This window comes from Aulonocara stuartgranti, assembly GCF_965226115.1.
Source record: "Aulonocara stuartgranti genome assembly, chromosome: 11".
NCBI classification, from domain to species: Eukaryota; Metazoa; Chordata; class Actinopteri; order Cichliformes; family Cichlidae; genus Aulonocara; species Aulonocara stuartgranti.
This window is the reverse complement of record NC_138947.1, coordinates 28,435,015-28,453,160: the sequence shown is the minus strand read 5'-3', so window position 1 is coordinate 28,453,160 and position 18,146 is coordinate 28,435,015. Positions and strand designations below refer to the sequence as shown.

Here is an 18,146-nt window from a genome sequence, read left to right as displayed (position 1 = left end):
TGAAAAATGATCTTTAAAGAGTAAAGGAGAGGCTGACTGAATATTAACCAGGCCACATTTTGTATGTTTTGTCGTGAAAAAGCATGAGCTGCACAAACAAACTAGGCTGCAACAGCCTTAGTGCAAAAATATACCAGTATCCAGGACCTCTGGTTTTGAAAAACCAGGAGTGCTTAAACATTGCTCAAAGCTCGCACCTATAATCATTTTTACTTGGCCGTCTGCCCATAATGCAGAGGAAATTGCTCTGGCTTGAGCCGCCGTTTAGTCACAAGGATATGGTCAATTTGGTACTCTGCCAAAGCCATACCCCTGAGTCATTTTACTGTATGTATTTTTTGTTATCCATTCCCAGAACAGCAATTGAATCATACAGCACATAAATAATCCCCAGCACAGAGCTGAAAGTGGTGAACAATAAATGTGTCTTCAACAAGTGCTTGTTTTCCCCTAACCCCACAGAGCAGGCTTTTTTAACCTCCTCATTTTCCATGTAGACAGTTATTAACTTCTCAGATGATATCTTGTCATTGTTAACTATCGATTCCCTTCATCATTAGAGCGTCTAATAACGAGGCTCTTGCCTTGACAATTTTTGTATATCTGCCAGGAGTGACAGTCCCGCGTGTTAAAGACATGTTTACTTCACTCCGGGATCAATAAATGCTGTGAGCCAGCATGAGACAGTATAGGCCCTTACCAGTGTTATCGATGCACAGTGTATCACATTATGAAATATACGTAGGTGGAAGCTGCCCACAAGATTAAGGAGTCCTCATAGATCAATGAAGAGTATGAGCATTAATATGTGCTGCTACTTCCATCCCCTGGACACCATAGGTTATTTTTGCTCTCAGGCTGAACACCGATGCACGTGCTTTTGCGTGAACTGGGAGAATTAGATTTGCTTACCGGTGTTACAATCCAATATCTATCATTGAAAGGATTCTTTTCACACACGGCCAAAGGTCTCTCATTTTAGGCCCGGGCAGCGGCGCTGCAACTGAGTTCTTATGTAAGATTTTAAACTTATTAAGATGGGAGAAAATCTACTTTTGCAATGTGTTTGCATGACCGTGTGTGCGTGTCTGTGTGCGTGTGAGACAGCAGTGCTGAACTTGAGAATGAGGGTGGGAAAGCTTCACGATGTCAGGAAATGCTCTTTCTTCAAGCGATTTCACTGTTTAATTCCATGCTGAAATTTCGTCACCTTATATTAACCCTTTCATGATCTCGCTTTATTTTTTTCCCTTTAATCTGTGAAAGAAACCTCTTTGTTATTTGCATGTACCCTGAAAATGACTATATTACCCAGCACCATAAATATGACGTTTTCCCCTAGTAATCATCTTGACCACAACCAGTTGTCCTCATATAGAAAATGAACTCATAAAACTCACTTCCTATGATGCACGTCAGCCCTAAGAGCTTCTCATCTGAATATATCCCCACTGTGGAGGACAACAGAGGCGTGTTGTCATCCAGCTGACCCTTGAAGTGGCTAGATGAAGGGCATTGAGGAGGAGGGGTGAAGGGTGGAAGGGAAACTTGGGCCAAGGTCAAGAAAGCTAATTTGTTTCCTGTGTCCCCCTGCCGTCCCTGAGAGGCAGACCACACACTGCCCATTCAAAGGGGGGGGCTTTAATGTGGTCAAGGGTGCATAACATGGGGTTGAGCTCATCAGCTGCTGGGTCCTGTATCATGTAAGAAAGAAATCATTTGTATTTTTTTTCTTATTAAGAAAACTATTGTATAAAAGATATAATATTAGTGCTGTACAAGACTATATTTTGGGGCATTGGATAGAATGACAACTTGTGCACAAAAAAGTACACAGACACGGTTAACATGGTTATTCTATGTTGGGGTTGAATGAGATTTCACTAAATGTGGCCAAATATTTTATATGACACTAATTAGTGATTATATCACCTTTCTCTAACTGTGTCAGCTGGTCAGGGGAGCATAAGGAATGTGAAGTAACAGAAACTACAATTGACAATCACTACAGTCATCAGCTGTGTCACCACGAAAATATATTTCACACACACACACACACACACACACACACACACACACACACACACACACACACACACACACACACACACACATGATTATCATTAATTTATCATTATCTGCTTCTCAAGTAAAGTTTTGTGTTAGTTATTACTCTTTGTTAAAGAAAAAAAGTATCAAACAAAGAATTTACAAGTACTTTAGGAACTAGTGACTCCTCTGGCATCATTAATATGTTATTAACAGTAGAATCCTGAGTTGCCTTATAAGTAGCTGCTATTTGCACCACCTTAAAAACTGTGATATCCATCAGTAAGCACTGTAAACTGCAGTGGAACTACAGGTTAACAGCACTGCTCGTTATAGGAATTTGAAAACAAACTTTTCTTTTTAACTGATAAAGCTGCGGTGGGATTTGGTGAGTGTAGTCATGTATGAAGCTTCTCCTTTATAAACTGAAAGGTAGCTGTGGTGTGTGTAGACTCACAGAGAGCTTTGATGTAAAGCTGTAAATATTAATTATAATTTTTACGTTTGCTCTTGCTATTTTAGTTATAATAAAGCTGGCACCCTCCGAGTGGTCCGTTGAACACAAACGGGTTGTCTAAGCGGAGCAGCCCAGCGTTGTGTTATTTTAACAGACAAAGTCAAAGAGGAAGCGAATACATTTGCCACCTCGGGGGCACACATGGTACCTCTGTCGATCCTGTAAAGCAGTATTTAATCAGTGCCTGCATAAGGATGCAGCCTTCAGTAGGGGGAAAGCCGTCAGCCATACAGAGAAAAGGCTTCAATTACTCAGCTACCGCATTTGACAAAGGCCAGACCCTGTAATTCACGGCGCATAGGTGTGTATATGTTTGAGGAACAAACGCTGATTCATTTACTGTACAAATACTGGGATATAATAACAGTGAACATCTAATCGCAGATAAGTTGGCTATGTTTTTAATGGATGAACATATAGATTGATGGACTCAAAGTTACCAAAGAGATCAGTATTTTTTTTCTTTTTAATTAGCACCTGTGAGCTGTTTCCCATTAACACTGTGCACATTAAAAATCCCTCTGCTTTTTCTAATTAAGTAAAGTGGAAACAGATTAGATGGCTTCTTTGAACAAAGGTCAGTGATTGCACTTTGTCTCGCCCCACTGTTTGTTTGTTTGGCCGGCACCAAGAGAGAGTCTGCCACTTCTTCGCAGAATTTCACTTCACAATCACTGTTTGTTTTAGGGAACAGCCTTTTCTTACCCTTTCTGTTCATCTCCTCGCAGTGTTTTTTTGTGTCTTCTTCAAAATGTGATCAATAGATAAAGACGTGCCTCTCGCTCCTTTTTTTTTTTTCCCTTGGTTCCATAGAGGCGAACGTATATTCTGCTCTACAGGTGGGAAAGAACGGCTGATGCGATATAGATTTTTTTGCTGATATGATTATGAAGCACGTGGAATGTCAGATTAAAGCCAAACTGATGAAAGATAGGCATCAATCGGGGACATCTCCAGAGAGGCTGCGAGGCATGACGTGCTTGTCAAGAAGGAGGAATATAGTGACTCATCCCTCCCTAATCTCCCCTTTCCTGGACAATTGATCTGCCTTTCATATCCATTAGCGTGTCTTTCATAGGCGCTGTAATGAATGGCCAGACAACAGACATACTTCAAGATCAAACTCGTCTCTTAGACGGAGAGGAAAAAAATAGCTGAAAAAACCCACAGATAGCAGCTGTGATTCACACAGGTATCTCAAACTTCTCCAAGTAGGACCTTCATCTTAGTGTTACTAAGAATAATGGTGTAACTTACAACCGTGGTGTTATTCAGTTGTTAGTACTTAGAGCTGTGTTTCCCATTCATAATGTACTTTTTCTGGTAAAAGATGGAAAGAAGAAACAAAGTAGTAGTGTTGTACTGGTATAAAGTTATTCCATCTGTTATTTTAGGGATTTTTCTAATAAACTAGTGGTTAATGTCACATCAATAACTAGTACTTTTTAGGCTGGCAGCTGACAGCGGATGTCACTTTAATTTGCAAATGTTTAAAATGCACTGCAGTCAATGTCTGAATTCACTGCGATTATGATGACGCAATAAAAATGATTTAGGCTTTAAGCAATCTCTTGTAAACTATGAGCAGCTACTCACAACCACCCAGTGAGCACAGCCCCAATCAGACCACTGAAAAAGTGATTAGGTGGACATTTTCTCTCGCAATAAGCGGTCAGCACGCATTCCAGACGTTTTGATTCATCTCGGTGTGATTTTTTTAGGTGGTGCTATGATTACCACCATCACATTCTTTCAGTCTGAATGTCCTCAACAACACTTCTGCGAAAAGTAAAAAAAATAAATAAATAAAAGGAAAAAAAAAATCCGAGTTACGCATGAGAGGAAGCTGACAATGGGAGTCAGACAGGAAGGAGAGAATGACAGAATTTAATAAAGTTCAACAAGGCAGAAAGGATTGCAGAAGCTTTCTTTTTTCCCCCCACCTCCTTCTTTACAACTTCTGGCTACTTAAACACTTTTACACCCTGTCCTTTTATCTGTGTCTGCATTCGCTGACAGAGGAATAGCCGGACACAGAGGGAGACGCTCATTCCATTTTTATTTGAATGTTGACCGAGGATGGCCACCATCTGTGCAAACTGTCTGACTCTATGACTCTCCTGCATTTCCAGCCATAAATATCAGACGGGGCTTCGCTCCTCAGATAATCCGCACATGGCAATTTGTCCTCCCCGCTCTGATTTGCCACTATTTAGGCTTCGATCACTATTCTCTTAAGTTGACACAAACAGAAGCACTATATCATTTTCAGCAAACAGCAATTTCTGTCTAACATCATCTCACACCCTTTTGTCAAATTTACTGTGGCATCTGGTGCCTTTGTTTTTCTTATTCCTCATCATAAAGAAACCTCTTCAGTCTTCCCAGAAACCCAGCCTACACTTATGTCTTGCTGGGTGCGTTTTTTTCTTTTCCCCCCAGTCACCGAGAAGCCTTCCACTAAGCTCAAACACACAAGGGGGAGTGGTGAAAATGGGGTAGATGACATTGTTTTCAGTGATATGGATGCACGGCTTAAAGACAAAAGTGTTGGTTGAATGTTGTCATGTCAATAAGCCATCAGTCGCGCCGCTAACAATAAGTTAATGATTCCCCAGCAGTAATACATTTATGAATAGAGAAGTGTCTTCTTCAGCCCAGCGGGTGTGCCCATTAAAACAGAGCATGAACAAAATAATTGTGATTTGCAGATAAAATCCACTTTAGAATGGGATTCCGACTGAGGAATTGTTGAAAGAGCTGTAATTTTCCACTAAAACGTGACACACACTCACAGGAGCCCTGCTAATCAACTGTGTGTGTTTGTGTGTGTACATGTATGTGTGTGCCTGTTTTGAAGTTTGCATCTTTGCACTATATTCAAACTAAATGACAAATGCATTTAGTGGGAAAAGGTTTCCTTATTTTTTCCCAATCTAAATGTTTTTTTGCACGTCCTTCGCAGTAACTCGTTTGATTTAGCTCATAGGTAGTAAAATATGTTTCCCTGCTGTAAGTACTGGTGGAAAAAAAGAAAAGAATCTATTCTCAAAGTGTGAAATCCATGTAAATGGAAACACATTAGACTAAGAGTACTCTTAAATAACAAAGGAATAGAAAGTTATAAAGTAATGATACTTTTTGAATAACGAATTAAAATAATCTTGATCTATACAATTTCCTTTCACTTCAAAAGCAATTTGGAGATGGACTTTTTGAATTAATTGTGGTTTGCAAAATGAATCTAAGATCACAATTTAAGCACTGGGAAAAATGCAATTTATAAACCTGCTGTATGGAAATATGTTGAGGTTTTATCCCTTTTGCTCTCTGAAAACAAACATCTCTCTTTCTCTTTTTAGGGTTTAAAATTGCCGTTCTTTAACTGAATTGATTGCGAGTCATGTAAAATGTGTGGCAATTATTTTTACATTAATGAAAATTAGAAAAGAAGAAAAACAAAAGATTCATGCACATTTATTTTGCGTTTAAGAAATCTGAAAATGTTTCAAAAAGTGTTCCAATTCTTTTGGCTCTGGTGGAAAAAGTGAAATGTAAAATTTGACATTTAATAAAATAAAACAATAGATAGTAAATATTCCCGGGCGTGCTCAAGATTACGATTCACTCACAAGATTAAAGCTTGCAGCTGATGAAAATATCAGAGGTGTGTGTGTGTTTATGGAGACTGTATGTTTCTGTTAAATATTCTGTTTCTGCCCCGTGCCCTCTTCTTCAGCAGCGCTTTAACGCCACCTGACTGGAGAATTACTTCCTCTATTTCCCATTTATTTCACGTTTTAATACTCGGATAAAAGTGGTAAAAACATGAGAAATAAACACCAGTTTGTTTGTTAATTAACAACAAATTCACAACTAAGGAACAGTTTTTGTCATAAAACTTAAAAAATGCTAATAAATACTGTGTAGTGTATCTATAATCATTATTTTGAAGGTGAATACAACGTTGCAACTGATTTTTAAAGGACACAATAAGCAGGTTGGGTTGTGTGACAGTTGTGTGACTAACAGGAGTGTGAACTTGGAGCACGCAGGTTGTCTTGTGTTTAACAGTCACTGCTTAGTTTTGTCTTCATTTTTTTCAAAATATTTGGTTATGATTGGCCAGCAAACCTGCTTATTTAGATTTAAGCAAATGAGGTTTGGATTTAGATGCAGTGAGTTCGGAGTGAGATTGCTCTTATGATCGCAGCGCTTCAATGGGAGTCACATGGCTACAGCCAAAGGGCTTGTGGGGTACCTCTGAGACCCCAGCAGCTTTTACTAAACAGTGGTGCTTAAAGCCCTCAGTTTTAGGATGAATAATAATACTTAGCAAGTATATATGTGTGTGTGTGTGTGTGTGTGTGTGTGTGTGTGTGTGTGTGTGTGTGTGTGTGTGTGTGTGTGTGTGTGTGTGTGTGTGTAATGTGCTGCAGCATTTTCCAAAATTTTGGCTAAACCCTGACCTGTGTCACTCTGATGTAAGCGACTGACTGTTTTTGACTGGTTTAATATTTGCTTAGTGTAGTGTTAGATATTTTGGTGGCAGCCCCCTTTTTTCCGCCCTGCTTTTCTCTTTGATTTTTTGAGTTTGTGTAATGACACACTCAAAAAAGTGAGAAAGGTTGACTGAGAAATGTGACTGCTGTTGGTGTTGTTGGCTTTGTAGCAGACTCAAAGAATTGCCCTCAGCTTTAGCTCAGACAAGTTCACTGTGCAAAGTCACAAACTGAGCGATCGGAAGGTAAGTCCACAGGCCGGCTTGTTAACTAATAATTAATGTACAGTAGCATTAATTATAGCATGCTGTTAACAAATACCTGTGATTATTAGTAAACTAATAAACTGAACTTCACATCTTGAAGTGTCACTGAAAATGATGTGTTTACGTGAACTTTTTTGCTCATAAACATGCTTAGTTGAGTCTTGAAAATGAGAAGCTAGCTGTCCTTTGGTGCCCTGGTCAAGTAATAAAACGTCTAGACACCAACTAACATGAATTTCCCTTAAGAATTAGTGTCATCGGTGTGAGAGACCTGCCCTGCACTCTGGGGTGCAGTTTGAAATACTGTCTTTAAATCAATGCTCACCTCTCCACTCTCCCTTTAATTGAACTTTGTTGCCTCTTGTTAAGGTCTTTAGTCTAAGAAAACAGTCCTTAACTGTAATGAAAGCAAATCAAACTTTCTTCAAACAAGTGTTTGGCTACATGTTGCTATGTTACTACAAGAAAAACAAAGAAAGAAATACAGCTCGTCTATAGCTTCTCCACCAAAATTCACTAAGCAAGGAAACTTAGAAGATTAAACAGTTAAGTAGGTAAAGCGGAAACTAAACAGCGTTTACATCCACTGGTGACTAGGGGACATTAAAGAAGGGAAAAAAAGGCAGTAGCTACAAAGAGCAAAGGCGTGTGCGAGGTGGTTTAGATAATGGCACTTTTCCTTTTTATTTTATACTGTCAACAATTGGCACTTTGGAGAGAAGTCCACGCAAACCGTCTCCATGTATCATGCTGCTCATGTTTCCAGAGCAGTGTTATTGACACAGTAAATTAGAGGAGGCACACATCAGGTAGCTGACAGATCCGAGGCATCAACAGCAAACTTATAATCGCAGCTCTATCACAGTGGGTGAGTTTCTCTCCCTTTCTCCTCTTCTTTAATGTTCACACTTCGCATTTGCCCGTGCCTCTATAAGTCCATTCAGCATTTTATTTTATGGACATCTAAAAAAGAATGCTCTGCTTTATTGCGAGCATATAAAAGCTCCTCTTACCTGAAAGCATGTTTTTTCTCCTATTTATTATTTTGTGCAGTTTGTACACAAGACAACAATGTAACTCTTCTTAATCTTTTTAAAATTAAATGTGTTTATTTATGCTTTTTATAGCGTGAAAATCAATTATAAGGTATTTTACACAATTGTTGTTCCTTTATAGTTACCAGAAAAATGACTGATCATGTTCGGGAATTTCCTTCAGCTGTTTTTTTAACACAAGCTTGTATGTATTTATTATTGAGTCCTGTGGTTGGAAAACAAACAAACAAAAAAAACAAAAACTGTCCTTCTTTATGACTAGTTGACTTTCCCGGGTCTTACAATAGCATTTTCCTACAGTGAAAAGCCTCTTTAGTCTTTCCACTTCTATAAATTCCCCTGAAAACCTCAGCTTGGGAACGCCACGTGAAGACATCTGTTTCGGTCGTGTCTGTTTCCGTACGTGATTATTAAGTGAAATTACTGCTGTTTAATCCAATATCCCTGTACTTCTCTTATGATTTACGTGTCGTGACTGTAGCATGACACGAGGGCCTTTCATCTCACATATTCTATATAACATTTTCAAAAGCATCTGAGGGAAGAGAGACAAGTAAAGTGGAATCACTGTAAGCATGTTTGCTGTTTATTGTGTTAGCATGTTATGTAACAACATTTAGCAGAAGCAGAATATTCTGTGAGGTTTTTTTTTCCAGTTTCAAAAATCTAGTATGTAAAGTGTTTGGCGATGAGGAGATACCAGTGAGAGACTTGGGGGAAAAAACACAACTTTTACTCTCTAAACGGCGTGGCATACTGCCCTGGTTACCATGGCTATGAGAAGGGTTTGAGAGCACATTAATCATGAGGATGTAGGTTTGGTTCTCTTATTCATAATAGAAGCACAGAAACTCCAGCCGTTCTTTCTGAAGCTAATTTATGATGTTTAGGACATTGGTTTGTAGATCATGTGGGATAACTCTGAGAAGTAGGAGAAGAAGGAGAGATTCCAGCAATTAGTCTATAGCAACAGACTTTTTTGTAAGGAAAAAGTGTTAAGATAAAGACACTTCTAAATGTTTTCCTATCAAGTTAACTTCTGACCAATTTTTTTTTCATATTTAAAAGTTGTGTTGAGTTATTAGCGGATGTCAATGTGTTCCTGTGCTGGAGGTTTTATAGCTTAATGAAGATTAAACGTCTTGAAAAAGTTTGGCATGAGAAGACGTGTTCATTTGCCACAAAGGCACATTTGGCACTCAACCAGCCAGTTCTTAATTGCTCAATCTGGAAATAGTAGATGATGCCTCATGTCATTGCACCTATACATGTCTTGATTAAATGGAGCTCTTTGTGCCCACGCATTTTACCTAGGACAGAGAGGGAGCTGATAAAAATTAGATAATGCATAAAGAAGTATCGCTCACGCTGTTGTGCCACTTTTCTGAGCTGCTATTTTTTCCCGCTTTGTCTTTGGTCAGAGACAGCAGATTGATGACGGCGTGACAGAGTGACATTGCATTCTGGGAACTCAGGACTATGGCCATAAATCCATGGCGATTCAGCTTTACAATGGCCCACTGTCTAGCCATCAGAGGGGTAGGAGGTTGTTACTGCAACACCCTAGTGAGCTGCTAGGGGACGACTATTGTGCTTCCTCGAGGAGGAAAAAAGGGGTAAAATGAAGACACCAGGGGGAAATAGGCAGGATGGTAATGAATTATGAAAAACTAATAGAATTGAAAAAAGAGGAAGGGGAGACAGAAAAACCTCTATGGTGAGTGGAAATTTCCCACACTCTTTAGACACTGTGATTCTTTTCAAGTAGATCTTTCAAATCTGAACCTCTGCTGTATTAGAAAGCAAATAAAACACATGGACAAATAAACACTCCGAGTTCTTTATTGACCTTGGACAACCAGCTGTGTTGTGAGTGCAGCTCAACTTGGCTCTCTACACCCTCCCTCAATTGTGTGTGTGCGAGCAGAACACAACTCTTGAGTATGAGTGCGTGTTTTGTTCAAACTGCATAAATGTGGTACCGTGTTCATTGAACAGCTGCCATTTTACAGTTTGTTTGGTTTTTAAAAAGTTGGAATCCTACTAATTATACCTATTAAAAAATATTTCATGCATGCTATAGTTGCAGTAACACATTCTATTAATTGGCCTTGTAATATTGAGGACTTCACACAATTATATTTACACACAGTGGAGAGGATATGATTTAAATACTAAAGTTTACCTGTGGCAATCCTACGTAACAGTATTTTAAGGCTACAACCCATAAACAGCGTCCCAGCAAGAGTGACAAAAGACTGAAGCAGATCCAATAAAAGCTGGAAGGGAGTGTGTTGCATTATCCAAAGTAGGTGGGACACATCTGTGACTACAGCCAGAAAACATCTGAACTGCGTCTGTATCTGTCTGCTGCTGTGATCCGGGTTAACCCCCTCCCTCAAATAACACAACTGAAACTAACGCACTGTAAAGCAGTGAATTCCAAGCAAGCTGATAGCTAACCAACATCTTTTTTTCTCTTCCTGAATAAATGGGCACAATCACTGAGTGGAAAATATTTCACTCCTCTATTTGATCACCACAAAGACTCTTGGTGATTTTGGCTCAGTAATGGGAGCCATACCTCAGCTACTAGCATTCCTGGAGCGCTTTCCTTCTTCTTCAGCGGCTTTACTGTATGTCCTTCCTCCTTCTGCGTGATCGGGCCTGCACCACTTGTCATCTCCCTGGTGGCAGCTTAGATTCTCCAATTTTTAGGTTAATTAATCAAAAATGATTTCTTTTCTCATTAGCCATGCAGTTGGTTTGCAATCTGCAAAATCGATGTTTTACAGATGTTTCCCTGGGTTTTGTTTTTCGAGACGGTGCTGATTTTTATTGGGTATAGATTTAAGAGGGTGCTGAGGGATTGTGAGTTAACTGAGCTGCACACAATCACACACACACACGCAGCCACAGACTCACTAAATGCATATTATAAACAGTCACAAGCCCAAACAAACACCTGCATGAATACAGGACAAAAAAACAATCGCATTCAAACTCAGCTCGGCTTACTTCCTTTTAGTTGCCCCAAATCTTAAGAAAATACAGTGTTGAATGTAATCTGCTCATCTAACTGATAGAAAAACAGCAGCTCTCTCTTTCTCCATTTTGGTTCGCCTGTATTGAGTCGATTGTTGCCAAACCCAGGGGGTTGAGCCACACACACTCTCTCGCTGGGAAGCACTCTTTAATCACGTAACAGCTTCTGGTTCTAGTTCCTGTTGGTTGTAAACAAATGTAATGTTGCATTTCCTGCAGTCTAGACATAACAACAAACCTGGCAAAACCAGAGAGAGGACTGATGGCGGTTGCTAAGGAGTGGCTGGCACAAGTCGCCAATCCAGGGTCTGTGGTCTGATGGAAGGAACACAGGGGTGAAGACAGCTGAGGTGTTGGGCATCGTCTTTGGTGTTATTTTGAGCTGTGCATCTCTGAGGAATGTCACAAGTCTTGGGTGAAAGCTTGTTCAGCGTGCTATTTGGTTTAACATGATTTTTTCCAGGTTTTAAAGACGTGTACAGTACTGTACTTTGTAAACATTTACCCTTTTTTTTTTACCATGTTTCCACTTATATATTTCTGCGTATAGTAGTTATAGAAACTTTCTGAGTCTTCTGTGTGCCCATTGTGCCATCTGCTATGCAGTTGTTCTGCCGTGCCTGTGTGTGTGTGTTTGTGCCTACATTTGTACTTGTGTACACCAGTCCCCACCCACCGTTCCACTCAACTACACAGGAAAAAGAAGATGAAGCAGAGGAGCAAAGGAGCCCAAAGAGAAATTATTATTGATTTAATCACATAATCAGCCGCAAACACTTCAGGCCAAGATAGCAAATCCATAATAGCCTCCCCACATAACCACCTTTACAAATTTACCATCAAAGCCCTCCACGCACACACCGCAAACACAGGAACCAGGGGTCACCTTCAGTCGCTGGCAAAATATTGACTTTCCTAATGCTTCTATATGTTTTTGAGTTAAGCGTTATCAATCACCGATAAGGGCTTGATGTCTCTGAAACATAACTCCTGGTTGAGGGATTACAGCATCGCTTCTCTCGTCATAATCTAAGCATATCTTTTCAGACAAAAGGCGAGGACGGTAAAATCAATTTCGTCAGAAGCAGACATTTCCCACTGTGCCTGGTCTGGCCTGTCTTTAGATAAAGTACACCAACTCTGCGGTAACCTTTGAGACATCATGAGTTGTTTTTGTAAAAGCTTTGCTGTTAGCGCCTCAAGGAAAAAGAGTTTTAATTAACACTGGGGGAAAACAACACGTATTTTCTTTTATTTCTAATCTGATTCCCCGGTTTTACTGAAATTATCTTAAAACTCTAATGATGCATATCCTTTAAAGTACTGTAATAAATTATAAATTAGTTTTGTTGAATGAATGAATTTCACTCCTAAAGTCAAAAACAAAAGCACAAATACAAAAGCTGTTGTGTCTTTTTTGTTTCTATTAATTGTGCATAAGGCAAAAAAAAGTTCTTCTAAAAAAAGTTTTGTTTGAGTGAATAAAGACCCAACAAATGATAATTTGACGTCAATAGGCTGAGCTCTGTCTTCATGAAATAAACATAAAAACACTTCCAAATTCTCTCCCTGTTTTCAGTTTGTTGCCAAAAAGTAATTTAAAGCACCCAATGAGAGTGGGTTTTGTTACCTTGAGAGCAGCTGCAAGGCTGCTGTGAGGAGCTCGGGAAATCTCTCGCAGTCTTTCGACAGTCTGTGCTTATGGCGATATTTGTTTTCCAGAGTATGTTTTTCAGAGCATGTACAATAGATGGACAGCCTTGCATTGATATGGTCCAGGTCCAGGGCTGTTTATGAAACTACCTCTGAAGGTTTTGGTGCTTAATATTTCAATGAAATCTCACTGTCATTTGAAATCATGCTGCCTGCTTTAGGACACAATCGAGGTACAGGAGTCAAAAAGTAGATGTAAGATACAGTAGACAAGTATTTGCTCGGATTATCGACAGTTCTACATTTATAATAACTGCGGTCTGCCTTTTTATTATTAGTATTAGTATTATTATAGTAACCAAATAGCTGGATTTGAACTAAAAGCAGGAAGAAAAAGTTTAACTCCAACTGCTAATACTTTACTTCTGTATGACTTAGAAAGCTATTACAGTCTATACAATAGTTTAGACTGTTTGAAATCTATTGTTAATTTCACCCATAGCAGCTGCTCACTGTTCAGCAATCTAACTGTTTAATAATAAGACCCAAACGCTAAATTTTCCACAATTACACATATGAAGGGAGGGGAGAAAAATAATCTAAACCGCAATCTTAACGTGTATTATGTATATATGTGTTACTTCAGATGGAAATGAACATTTAAAACCCTGAAATATCTGCCCCACTCTGTTGTTCGGTACACTAAGGCACACAATTTGTCTGATTTTGTGTGGAAAGCTAACAATGAATCTGATTCAGATTTCAACACTCCATCAACATCCATCTCTCCAGTGATCTATCCATTCAGTCGCCTATCCCTGTCCATCTAGCCCAGGGCTATGGAAGCCTAATTGTTTACCAAAGGGTTGCGGCTCATTTGCTCCTGGAGATTGGGCCTAATTAACACTAACTTATCTGAACACCGAGGAGCGCTGTCCACTCCACTTTAATCTAATCTGTACTCTTTCAAAAAATAATGAGATCATTTACACCTCATTAACGAGCAATGTAATGTCTGGGCATTAATCATAATGATTGCTTATCATTTCACTTTGCAATATTATCTCCTCTAATGAAACTGTTCACACAACTGCCAAGAGGGCCTTAATTGGTCGTGTGAAATCACAGAGCACCCAGCAGCTTGCCGCACCGTGTGTGAAGTTCTAATTTGCATGGGTGGGTGGGGTGTGGGGATTTGAGGGGTGGGCACGAGGGGATGGCATCACTTAAGAACACACAGAGAAATGCACACACAGGCACGGACGTGATGGAGTAAATGGAAACGTGGTGGGATCGTTTAATAAAGTGTTATTATTGCGTGGTGCTGTATGCAGACAACAATGCAAGGAAATTTGCAAACAGTCTGATGAGGTCAAATAAAAACCTTAAACTTGATATTGTTTAGACTTTTTCCTATTTTTTAATGTTAGGTCTCAAAACTAAATATATGCTTCTGATGTTTGCTGTTCCTCTCTCTGGCATAAGATCCATGCCAGTGGTGGGTGTGATTATCCAGGCGACATGGCATCCTGACTGATCCCAGCTTTGTGCCACCACCATGAAGCCCAAACAAGAAAAACACCCATCCAATATCCCCGTTTTTGCATTGTAGCCTCTTACTGTATATCCACCCAGCTGGCCATCCCCGGCAGCCCGGCCTCCTGGAGGATATTTTAATACCAGTTAGAATATATCATCCCCTCCAGTGTGTGTGCGGACCACCTAAAGAGGCCACGCTTGACTGGAAGGAGGAGAGCACTGAGGCTCCTCGGTGCCCCGGCTCCCTAGGCTTAGGAGGGCTTAGGTGCGGATGTCATTAACTCTTTCTCCCTGGTCAGAATGGCTAGCTGCTAATTGTGGCCCCTGGTCTGTGAGCTGAGCTTGTGTAGCTAAGGAGAAAAGGCTTGCCGTAAATTGAAATCTGAGCAGCGTGTCTGAGAATTGGGGTGACTTCCATCCCGTGCAGTTTTAAGACACAGTCATAATTCCTTCTGGGCTAATTTTATCATCCATAGAAACATTATTTTTTCTGTTCACTGCACCAAAATCTGTCACCCTTTTTCATATTTTATTACACCGGATCACAATTCCAAGTAGCCAGTGACCACAGTCATTGAGTTCAAGTCTGCCAGTCTTACTAAAAAGCCTAGACTTGAGTCAGGTTGGACATTTCTTATGTTAGATTTGGTAACTAAAACTTTTTTCTTACTTTAAAAAGCAGCTTTACTTTTTTTAAAAAAACCAGTAGGCATTTTTATTTTAACTTTGTTAGAACTGGTACTTGTTGATACATGCAGCATTCATGGTTTGCACTATCATGACAGGCTGACTCTCCTCAGTAAATCCAGCCACAATTTCTGATTGTTAGGATAGAACTGTGCACGCTGTGTGTCTGCTGTTCACTGAGCTTTACAGAAACTAGCTTAAATGACAACTTTACCACGAGCAAATTAACACAACAAAACACCTTTAAGCACAATTCACTGGGCTACACACTGAACTTAGAAGATAGTATCAAAGTATCGATCCTATTGTGATAGTATTTTGATAGTATTAGCATTTGTATCGGTACTATCAATATCTGGATCAATCCACCCACCTCTACTGGGCAGGTGAGAGTACTCTTTTTCAGATGCCAAGTGATGAATCCAGATGAAGCTTCAGTAGTTTGTTTAGTCATTTGCTCGTCTTTGATAAAAACACTAATGCTAATTCTGTCTTTTTAAATATATATAAATGGTACCTTTTGTTTCATTTCACTTATATTTTTTGTAATGAAATAAGGCCTCTGGTATCTTAGTCCCAACATGTAATTGGTAATCATGCAGAACTTTAAGGTTCATTGTAAGATTAATTGTAATGCTGAGGACATAATGGACCCAGTTAACATGCAGCTGGCATGCAGATTCAAAAGTGTCCAGGATGAAGTCAGGTCCAAACACTCAGGAGGCCAGCACAAGTGTAAGGTGTCAGAAAAGTGGTCCAGAGATTAGTTTCATGTACCACAGTTCTGCCTCTCAGTGTACTTCCCTCCTACTATCAATCCTCCCTATCGTTGCCCCTCGTCTCCTCCGCTGTTCATCAGTCTGAAGCTAACTGTCAGCTCTTCTCCAGCTTATTAAAGGCTCTGGTTAACATCCGCTGTATGGCGGAGTCAAACGCCTGGGCTGGTATAACCACGTGCTGATATGATTTATTCTCTCCCCGAGGAGCCTTCTAATGAACAGAGATGTATGCTCAGCAGCCCCGTACATGTAACCTCCGTGTGCTCAGAGGACGGCTGCGCTGTAATATGATAAGTACCATGTCGATAGCCTGTATGATATGCTAATCATACTAAAACACGGTGCCTCGGGCTCTCCCCGTGTTTATTTATGAAGGCTTGACCTGAGGGAGAGCAATAATCGGCTTTTCTCTGAACTCTCTAACCCTGGGAGCCAAGGGAACCGCCAATCACACACATCTGAGTCCTATAATTCCCTCACCTCTCTCTCGCGCGCTCTCTCGCTTTCTCTCACTCTCTCCTGTCCTTCTGTTTCCCCCTCAGCTCGAGCTGAAACGGTAGATTTATGCAAACGGCACAGAGTGTGCATTTTCCTGCCCACATTTGTCGAGGGCCACATGTCAAGGGCTCAAATCATTAAACTAATTATTAATTGGGACTGACGTAAACATGCTGTCAGCAGCCTCACCGACTTGACCGTGTTCTCAGCTCAAATATAACCCATTGATTTGATGTGGCAAACATTTAGTCAAGACATCGCCACTCCTCTGATGCAGAATACATTGCAAGTATTGCACAAATATACAATTTCTTTTTGTAAACAACATTTGGTGAAAGTAGAAGAAATACAGCCAAACTGATATTTTACGATGACATGTGATATAAGTGTTTGCACGGCCTTATTACATTTGCTTTAGTAAAACCCAAACATGAATATTCACATCGAATAAGTGTCAAACTTTTCAACACTTCGGTACCCCTTCGCTTCAGCTTTCCGTGCCTTTGACTTTGACTGCCTGCGTCTCGCTATGGATTGTCTTCTCATGAGTACAGCTCTCCCGTCATTGCAAACATGAGGCTGTGCAAATATTTTGAGGGAGAAGACAGGCTGGTTTGAATGGCTAGTGGATACACAGCGTGGAGTGGATATTGCTAACAGTGTGATTTCCTCATGCATTACCATTTTATTTATTTATTTATTTATTTTTTGAGGGGTGACCACAAATGACGTTGAGTGTTCAATAAGCCTATTTTTCATAAAGTCTTAGTCACAACGTATTAAAAATAAGTAGAAATGTGTCTTGGGGTAGGGTGTAAATCAGAGCTCGGGCCTTGCATCTGTGAGCTAGGAAACAAAGGTTTGTTTGTGTGCCTCAATCACTCTTGCTCATGAAAGCAGACACTTACTTGAAAAAAAAAATCCTTCTCCTTTTCTTTTTTTCAGGGAAACACTCTAAACCAACATCCTGGGTATAAATTTGCAAAACGCAATACAGGCCTGATTGTGTGTTGAGTGGATGTGGGGTGCATACGAATAGACCCTGTACCCCTGCCTCTCTCCTCCTCCAAACAGTCCCCCCACCACCACCACCACCTTCCCCCTCACCTCTTTCTGTTCTCATGCAGCCAAGTAATGTACAACAAAAAAAGCACAGCTGAAAGTTTTTTTTAAATTTCCCCTTTGTTTTCTCGTAACAGTTTTGAATTCAGAGTTCTTGTTTGTGTTTTAACCAATCGGCATAAACCAGAAGCAGCAGGTGTTTGCAAAAGTAAAATAATAATGATGATTTTCAAAGGTTCATAAGCAAAAATGTAGTTAATATATAGTTGTACGACAGATCGCGGCACTGAAAACACTACTTCAGAAATAAAAGAAATTCTCAGCTGCTGCGTGGCAATATTGGATAATTCCACTTTAAGAGTTTCCAACTTTTTGAGCTCACACTGTTCACGCCTCCAACTTCAAATGTAGCAGCCGTCATCGCGCCATGTCTTTGGCATTTATAAGACAGGAGAATAACTTTAAATGTGCACTCTACAGTATCATAGCGATGA

General features: G+C 39.9%; 1 long non-coding RNA gene across 4 annotated transcripts in view; it reads left to right on the top strand.

Moving 5' to 3' along the window:
* The window catches only part of LOC309717509, a 112,921-nt gene that overhangs the window by 74,584 nt on the left and 20,191 nt on the right, over positions 1-18,146 (top strand). The gene's annotated exons all lie outside the window — the stretch shown is intronic.